This window comes from Camelus bactrianus, chromosome 34 (assembly GCF_048773025.1).
Source record: "Camelus bactrianus isolate YW-2024 breed Bactrian camel chromosome 34, ASM4877302v1, whole genome shotgun sequence".
Classification (NCBI taxonomy): domain Eukaryota; kingdom Metazoa; phylum Chordata; class Mammalia; order Artiodactyla; family Camelidae; genus Camelus; species Camelus bactrianus.
The window spans coordinates 4,569,388-4,575,387 of NC_133572.1; the positions used below are offsets into that span (position 1 = coordinate 4,569,388).

The window sequence follows — 6,000 nt, forward strand, 5'->3', positions numbered from 1 at the left end:
CATCTCCCACGCAAGGCCAGACCCAGGATCTGCAAGGCCAGGGGCAGCTGTGACCCCCGAGGTGCTGAGCCAGACCCTCTCTGGGCACCGTCAACCTGCAGCCAGGAAGGGTTCCCCTTCCTTCTGACTTAGTCTGAGAGGAGGCGAAAGCCGCCTGGGACGCCAAGGAACAGAGCAGGCTCTCTGCGTGTGGCTTTGGGGGTGGGGAGGGGGGAGGGGGGGCATGCTTCCCGGCACCCAGGCACCCGGAGCAGCCCCCGCAGACTCGGTGATCTATCCTGGCTGCCCCGCCCCGCCCCACCCCGCAGGATGTGTCATCGCGGCTCCCGAACCCCAGGAGCCCCCGCTTTCCTTGAATCAGCCCAGGAGGGCCCAGGCCCAAACGCGCACGAAGTCTCCTTCCGAAACTCTGACCGGAAAGGAGAAAGCGCCGAGCGCCGGGTCCCCGCGCCCCGGCTTTGGGGAAGCCCAGGCCCGGCCGGCGGCAGGGCGGCGCCCCCAGGGCCCCTCCCAGGGGTCAGCTGTGGGCGGCGGCCGGGGCGCGGCGGGCGCGGGAAGCCCGAGGACGGCTGACTCATGCTCCCTCCCGCCGCCGTGACTCACCCGCGGCCCCGGAGGCCGGCTCAGTCCGCTCCTGCTGCCCCGCGGCGCCCCCTGGCGGCCGCCTGGACGCACGGCTGCCCCGCCCCGCGCTCTGCGCCCCGCCCCTCCCGGGCCCCATCCCCGGGCCCCGCCCCTCGGGCTCCCAACCCCGCGCACTTTTCACCGTTCCCGGTCTCCACCCCCAGCTCCGAAAGCTAAGTGAAGAACTTAGTAGCCTTCACTGTAGTATTTCTCCGTTTTCTTACAGATCTGAACATGATCAAAATAAAAAGCTGAAGGAGGAGATAGCTCTCTCATCCTCCCACGGCACAACACACTGTGCTTTTAAAAGATGAGTTTCTGAGCCTTCTCCTGGGGACCCCAAACTAAGGCCAAATTGGAGCTGGAAACTAGACGGCCGACCCACCCACCCCAGCCCCCAAAAGGAAAGACCAGAAATATCTCTTCGCTTCCAGGGAGGTGGTCAGCTACCACTCCCCCACCTGTGTCCCCACCGGGATGTGGGCCCTGAAACAGTGACCCTGTCTGTCCGATTCTCCACCCTATCCCCACCACTAGGCACAATATTTTCACTTAGTAGGCCTTGAATTAAAAACTAAATGGTTGAATGGATGAGGGACTTCGGGGTGCAGGGGGGAAGGAAGTAGTCCCAAAGAATGCTGGGGTCCCGCCACTTACCCACCAAAATCTCAGCAGACTTCCCACGCCGTGGTCTTCCTCCTCTTCCTCCTTCACCCGGGAGGAGCTAAGGCTCACCACGTCAGGCCCAGGCGGGTTCCATACCCGGCCCCCAGCAGCTTGACCCTCGGTCTGGCACTTTACCTGTTTTCCCTTCCGGTGGACTTTGGTCCCGAGAAGCAAAGAATTCTCTGGAAATGAGCAGGGGACAGTGGCCAGCATTGTCCAGCACAGTGTGCCCCCCACTCTGCTAAGTCTTCGATGTCTATTTTATTTCATTTATTTTAATTAATGCTCACAGCCCCCCTGGGGAGGGGGCAGGTGCTATTATGTACGGGTACTCAGAGAAGGAAATGAAAGCTTAAGTAATGCTGTAATGACAATTTATTGAGCTCTTAATTATTTAGGCAACAGTTTGTTTAATTCCAATAACTGGGGAATGAAGGATTCCCTCCTCCCCCTTTACAGATCAGCTAAAAGGAAAAAAAAAAATGACTTGTTCAAGGTGGCTGGTCTCAGCCTGGGTCTCAGCCCCCAAGCGCTGGAGTTTTTTCCATTTTCTCGGTGTCACCTCTCCCTCCCCCCAGGCAACAAATGTGACTCACAGTCTTAACTCAGTCCACATCCAGATTCCAGCCCCGTGAGTAACTCACCCTGCTGGTAGCTTTTGCTATGAGAACCTACCTAAACAAATTCCGCTGCTCTGCTGGAAGGCAGCTCCAGGGGGCCGGGTTTTCTCTTTCTCTGATTTACTCACTGCGCGCTCTCCAGTGCCTAGGAGAGTAAGTCTACGTTTCTTGGAGCTCAATATACTTGTGTTAAATAAATGAAATCTCTCCATCGAAGAGGTCAGACCGTCCCCAACAGGCAAGCCTCAAGATGATGGGGAGAGGGGGAGGGGGAATTGAAGGGTGGGAGTGGGGTTGCTTCTGCCCCTAAGCCTGTCCAGGAAGAAAAGACACCTCGTAGGGGTCCGTTAGCTGCCCGTCTTCATGCCTCACACCCTGTCCGGGTCGGAAAGCTCTTCCTCAAATCTAGTTTGATCTTACTCTCACCTTCCCTACATCCTGCAGGGGCAAGAAGTGAGGTTCGCACCCTCCTGGCTCCTCCTGGCTGCTTGCAGAAGTTTCATGCCCCCACGCCTCTGCCACCCCTGCACAAACATCCTTGAAGAATCCAGGCGATCAGCTTTATCCCCCGCCCCCTCTTACCTTGGTGGTCTGGCCTCCTGGCCACTCCCCCGCCTTCCCTGGGGGCTCGGCCTCTGGCTTACATCTTGCCCTCCCCTCGACTCTGTTCACTCTGCCAGGCAGCCTCAGCCTCCATGTGGGAGACCATCATCATCGTGGCCTCTGATCCTGGTCCTCTTCCTCCCCGACGACCACTTCCTCCACCTCCCACTCCCGGGCCACACCCTGGCTCTTATCATTGACCCACATCCCCAGTCACCAGTTCCATCATCCTGCATCTGGCACATGTGCACAAGGACCACTTCTGAACCAAGGCTTCAGTGTCGCAGAGACCTCCACCCATCACCTCTCCTTGGGCTTCTCTTCTCTCTCCCCCAGGCAGAGAGTCACTGGATCCTCATTAAACTCACTCCCTTGAAAAGTCCCCCGTCCCTTTCCCTCTCTTCCCTCTCCCATCACACTGTCCTAACAAAACCTCAGCCCTGGTTGGACTGCTGCAGCTGCACCCACGGAGCCAAGCGTGGTTGGAGAGAACACAACATCCAGGCGTCTATGGGCACTGTGGCTCCTGCTCACCACCCTCCAGGGGCCCCAAGAGCATCCCACAGTCCTGAGATGTTTTGAAGAAAACACCCTCTCCCATTCTTGCTCCTGGAAGCTGCTCCTGGACCCCTGCCCCACCCCCGGAAATCCACCTGACAGCTGTCTTCTCACTTCACCAGAATGCGGAACCATCAGGCAAGAGCTTTCTCACCTTCCTGTGACCAAAGTCATGCACCTATACCAGACCCCATCTCGTTTTTTCTCCCGATACCCCGGAGGAAGAGTCCCTCCTCCCCAGAACCAGCGGTCTGCAGGTGCCCCAGGTCCCCCCTCTCTTTCTCCTCATTCATCCTCACTGTGCCATCTGCATTCTCACTCTCTCCTGGCCACATCCTTCCTGTCAGCATCAAAGCACGGTCTTGTACCAAATGCATTTTAAAAAGCCAAAACATCCGCCAAAACCGCTCTTTCCCCACATCCCTCTCACTCAGGACTTTCCCATCATTCCTGCCATCCTGCAGAGCCCAGTTCAGAGCTGTCTGCTCACGCTGTCTGCACTCCCTCACCTCCATCTCTCTTTTGCCCGCCTCTGCCCCACCTCTCAGCTGGCACTGCTCTGTCATTCACCATCAGCTCCACGCTGCTCAGCCCGGTGGGTGCCGTGGACACTTCATGGCATGGTCCGTGGCTCCCTCTCTCTTGGGCCCTGGCGCCATGCTTCCTGCTTCTCCACCCATGCCTCTGTCTCCTCTTCATTTCCACCTCCTCCACTAAACATCAAGGTCTGGTTTCAAGCCCCCATCTTCCCTGTTACTCTCTGCCTTGCCTCATGACCTTCCACTCTGTCTACATCACGGCGACCCCTAAAGTACCTCCTGCCCACTGGACTCACGCCTGACACCCACTTGACATCGCCATTTGTGTGCCTCCGAGGACTTTAAAAAGCAACACCACACTGCCCACTGCTCTCCCTCAGCCAGTCCACCACCGGACAGGCCCCCATCTCTGGCCTGGACCGCGTAATGTCCTTGCACTTCAGACTGCCCCTTAATCTCTTCTCCAACCCAGCCAGAATGATTTTGTGTCTTTTGAAACCTGTCTCAGACTCATGTATTACTATTTCCAAAACATGAACTGAAAAGCAAAGAAAAACAGTTGAAAGCAAGGTCTTGAAGAGATATTTGTACACCCACGTTCACAGCGGCGTTATTCACAACAGCCAAGAGATGGAAGCAACCCGTGTCCACAGACAGACGACTATGGGAGAAACTGAAGTGGTCTCCGTACGCAGTGGGGTGTTATTCAGCCTTAAAAACGGAAGGAAAGTCTGATTCATGCCACACCACACGTGAACCCTGAGGATGTTACATTGAGTTAAATCAGCCAGTCACACACATATAAAGTCACACAGTTATGACTCCACTTCTGTGAGGTCCCTAGAGTTGTCAAATCCATGGAGACACACGAGGTGGGACGGTGGTTGCAGGGGGCTGCAGTGGGGGGAGAGGTTGTTTATTGATAGGTGTACAGCTTTAGTTTTACAAACTGAAAAGAGTTCTGGGAACTGATTGCACATCGATGTGAATGTACTTAACACTGTTGAAGTGTAAACCTTAAAAAATGGTTAAGATGGTAAGTTTGGTGTTGAGTGGGTTTTTTAGAATTAAAAATAGGGAGGAGGGTATAGCTAAAATGGTAGAGCACATGCTTAGCATGCACGAGGTCTTGGGTTCAATCCCCAGTACCTCCATTAAAAAACAAAATTGAATAAACCTAAGTACCTCCCCTGCCAAAAAAAAAAAAGCATGCCTGGGGAATACCTAAAGGAACACACAGGGTCCAAGTCCGGCGTCCCTGGCTCCACAGCGCCCTCTGGTAGTGGGATATCACTGTCTCCTGGGATTCCCAGACCCCGGGGAGAAATGCGGGATGCCGTCCCCCGAAGTCTCCCCTCAGCACTTCCGGTGGCTTCTGTTCACCAGTCTCCTGCCTTTCAGTCATCTTCCCCGCAGTCCAAGCTTAGGAGTTTAAGGTCTCTTGGAGCACTGAAATGTTTCCAAGGAAAGCTGATCACGGGGCCCTCAGGCTGACTGGTAGTTCCAGGGGAGGAAATGATGAGCAATTTCGTCTCCCGCTTTTCACAAATCTGAAATGTGGCATTGATTAAGGCTGTCACGGCGCCTCGTTATGTTAATAATCACCACAGTCCTAGAGATTTCAGATTCTTAAAGATCTTTTAAAATGGGCTTTATATGTGCATACTGTTGTGCTGTGTTAAACCCCACGTTAGAAAAATTCATTAATGGCTCAAAGTGCTGCCTTGGCTTGTAAAAGCAGCCAAGGTCGTAACAGGGACAGGACAACTCAGAATAGCGTCATTATAAACAGTGAACAAGGTTCCAGTGGGGATCTAATATGTCTAAAGGTGCCGGGATGAAGGAAAATGTAAGAGTGATTATTTTGCATATTAAGAAAAAAAGAAACCACAAAAAGGAACTACCACAAACGTTTCCTAGAAACTGGTCCCCAGTGCATGGTTGGCTCTAAAACGTCAAATCAAGGCTCAAAGTCATCAACACTTGTGTATCCATCACAGTCAGAGCTTGCTGATGGGTTTTTTTTTTTCTCAGAATAAGCACACTATAGCACTCCCTAGAAAAAAAATAATTTTGTGATAGAGACAGAGAATACAGCACATCACCCCAAGTTGCCCTCAGTCCTCAGAGCAAACACGGGTACAAGACACACAACAGAAAAGGCAGGCAAACCAGTTGCGAAATTAACACCGTAAATACTTAGAGAGAAAGCAGCCTTGCTGAATGCTGCTGGATGCTGGAGAACAGCGGCAAGCCAGGCGCACGCCCATCACCGTCAGGCAGGCCTGTGAGCGTGCAGTCCGCTTCCTGGCTGTCGGAAACCCTGATACGCAGATTGTGAAACAGCTTTTAGGAGGGGAAAAACACACATGACGGCAAAGTAATCAATG

General features: G+C 53.9%; 1 long non-coding RNA gene across 1 annotated transcript in view; it reads right to left on the reverse strand.

Annotated features, from left to right (window-relative positions):
• Window positions 1-680, reverse strand: part of LOC123617597 (uncharacterized) — a 57,495-nt gene extending 56,815 nt beyond the window's left edge. Inside the window, exon 1 of the long non-coding RNA XR_012504071.1 lies at window positions 604-680. This is a non-coding gene — a long non-coding RNA (uncharacterized LOC123617597). The remainder of the gene's footprint in view (window positions 1-603) is intronic.
• Window positions 681-6,000: the final 5,320 nt, after the last annotated feature.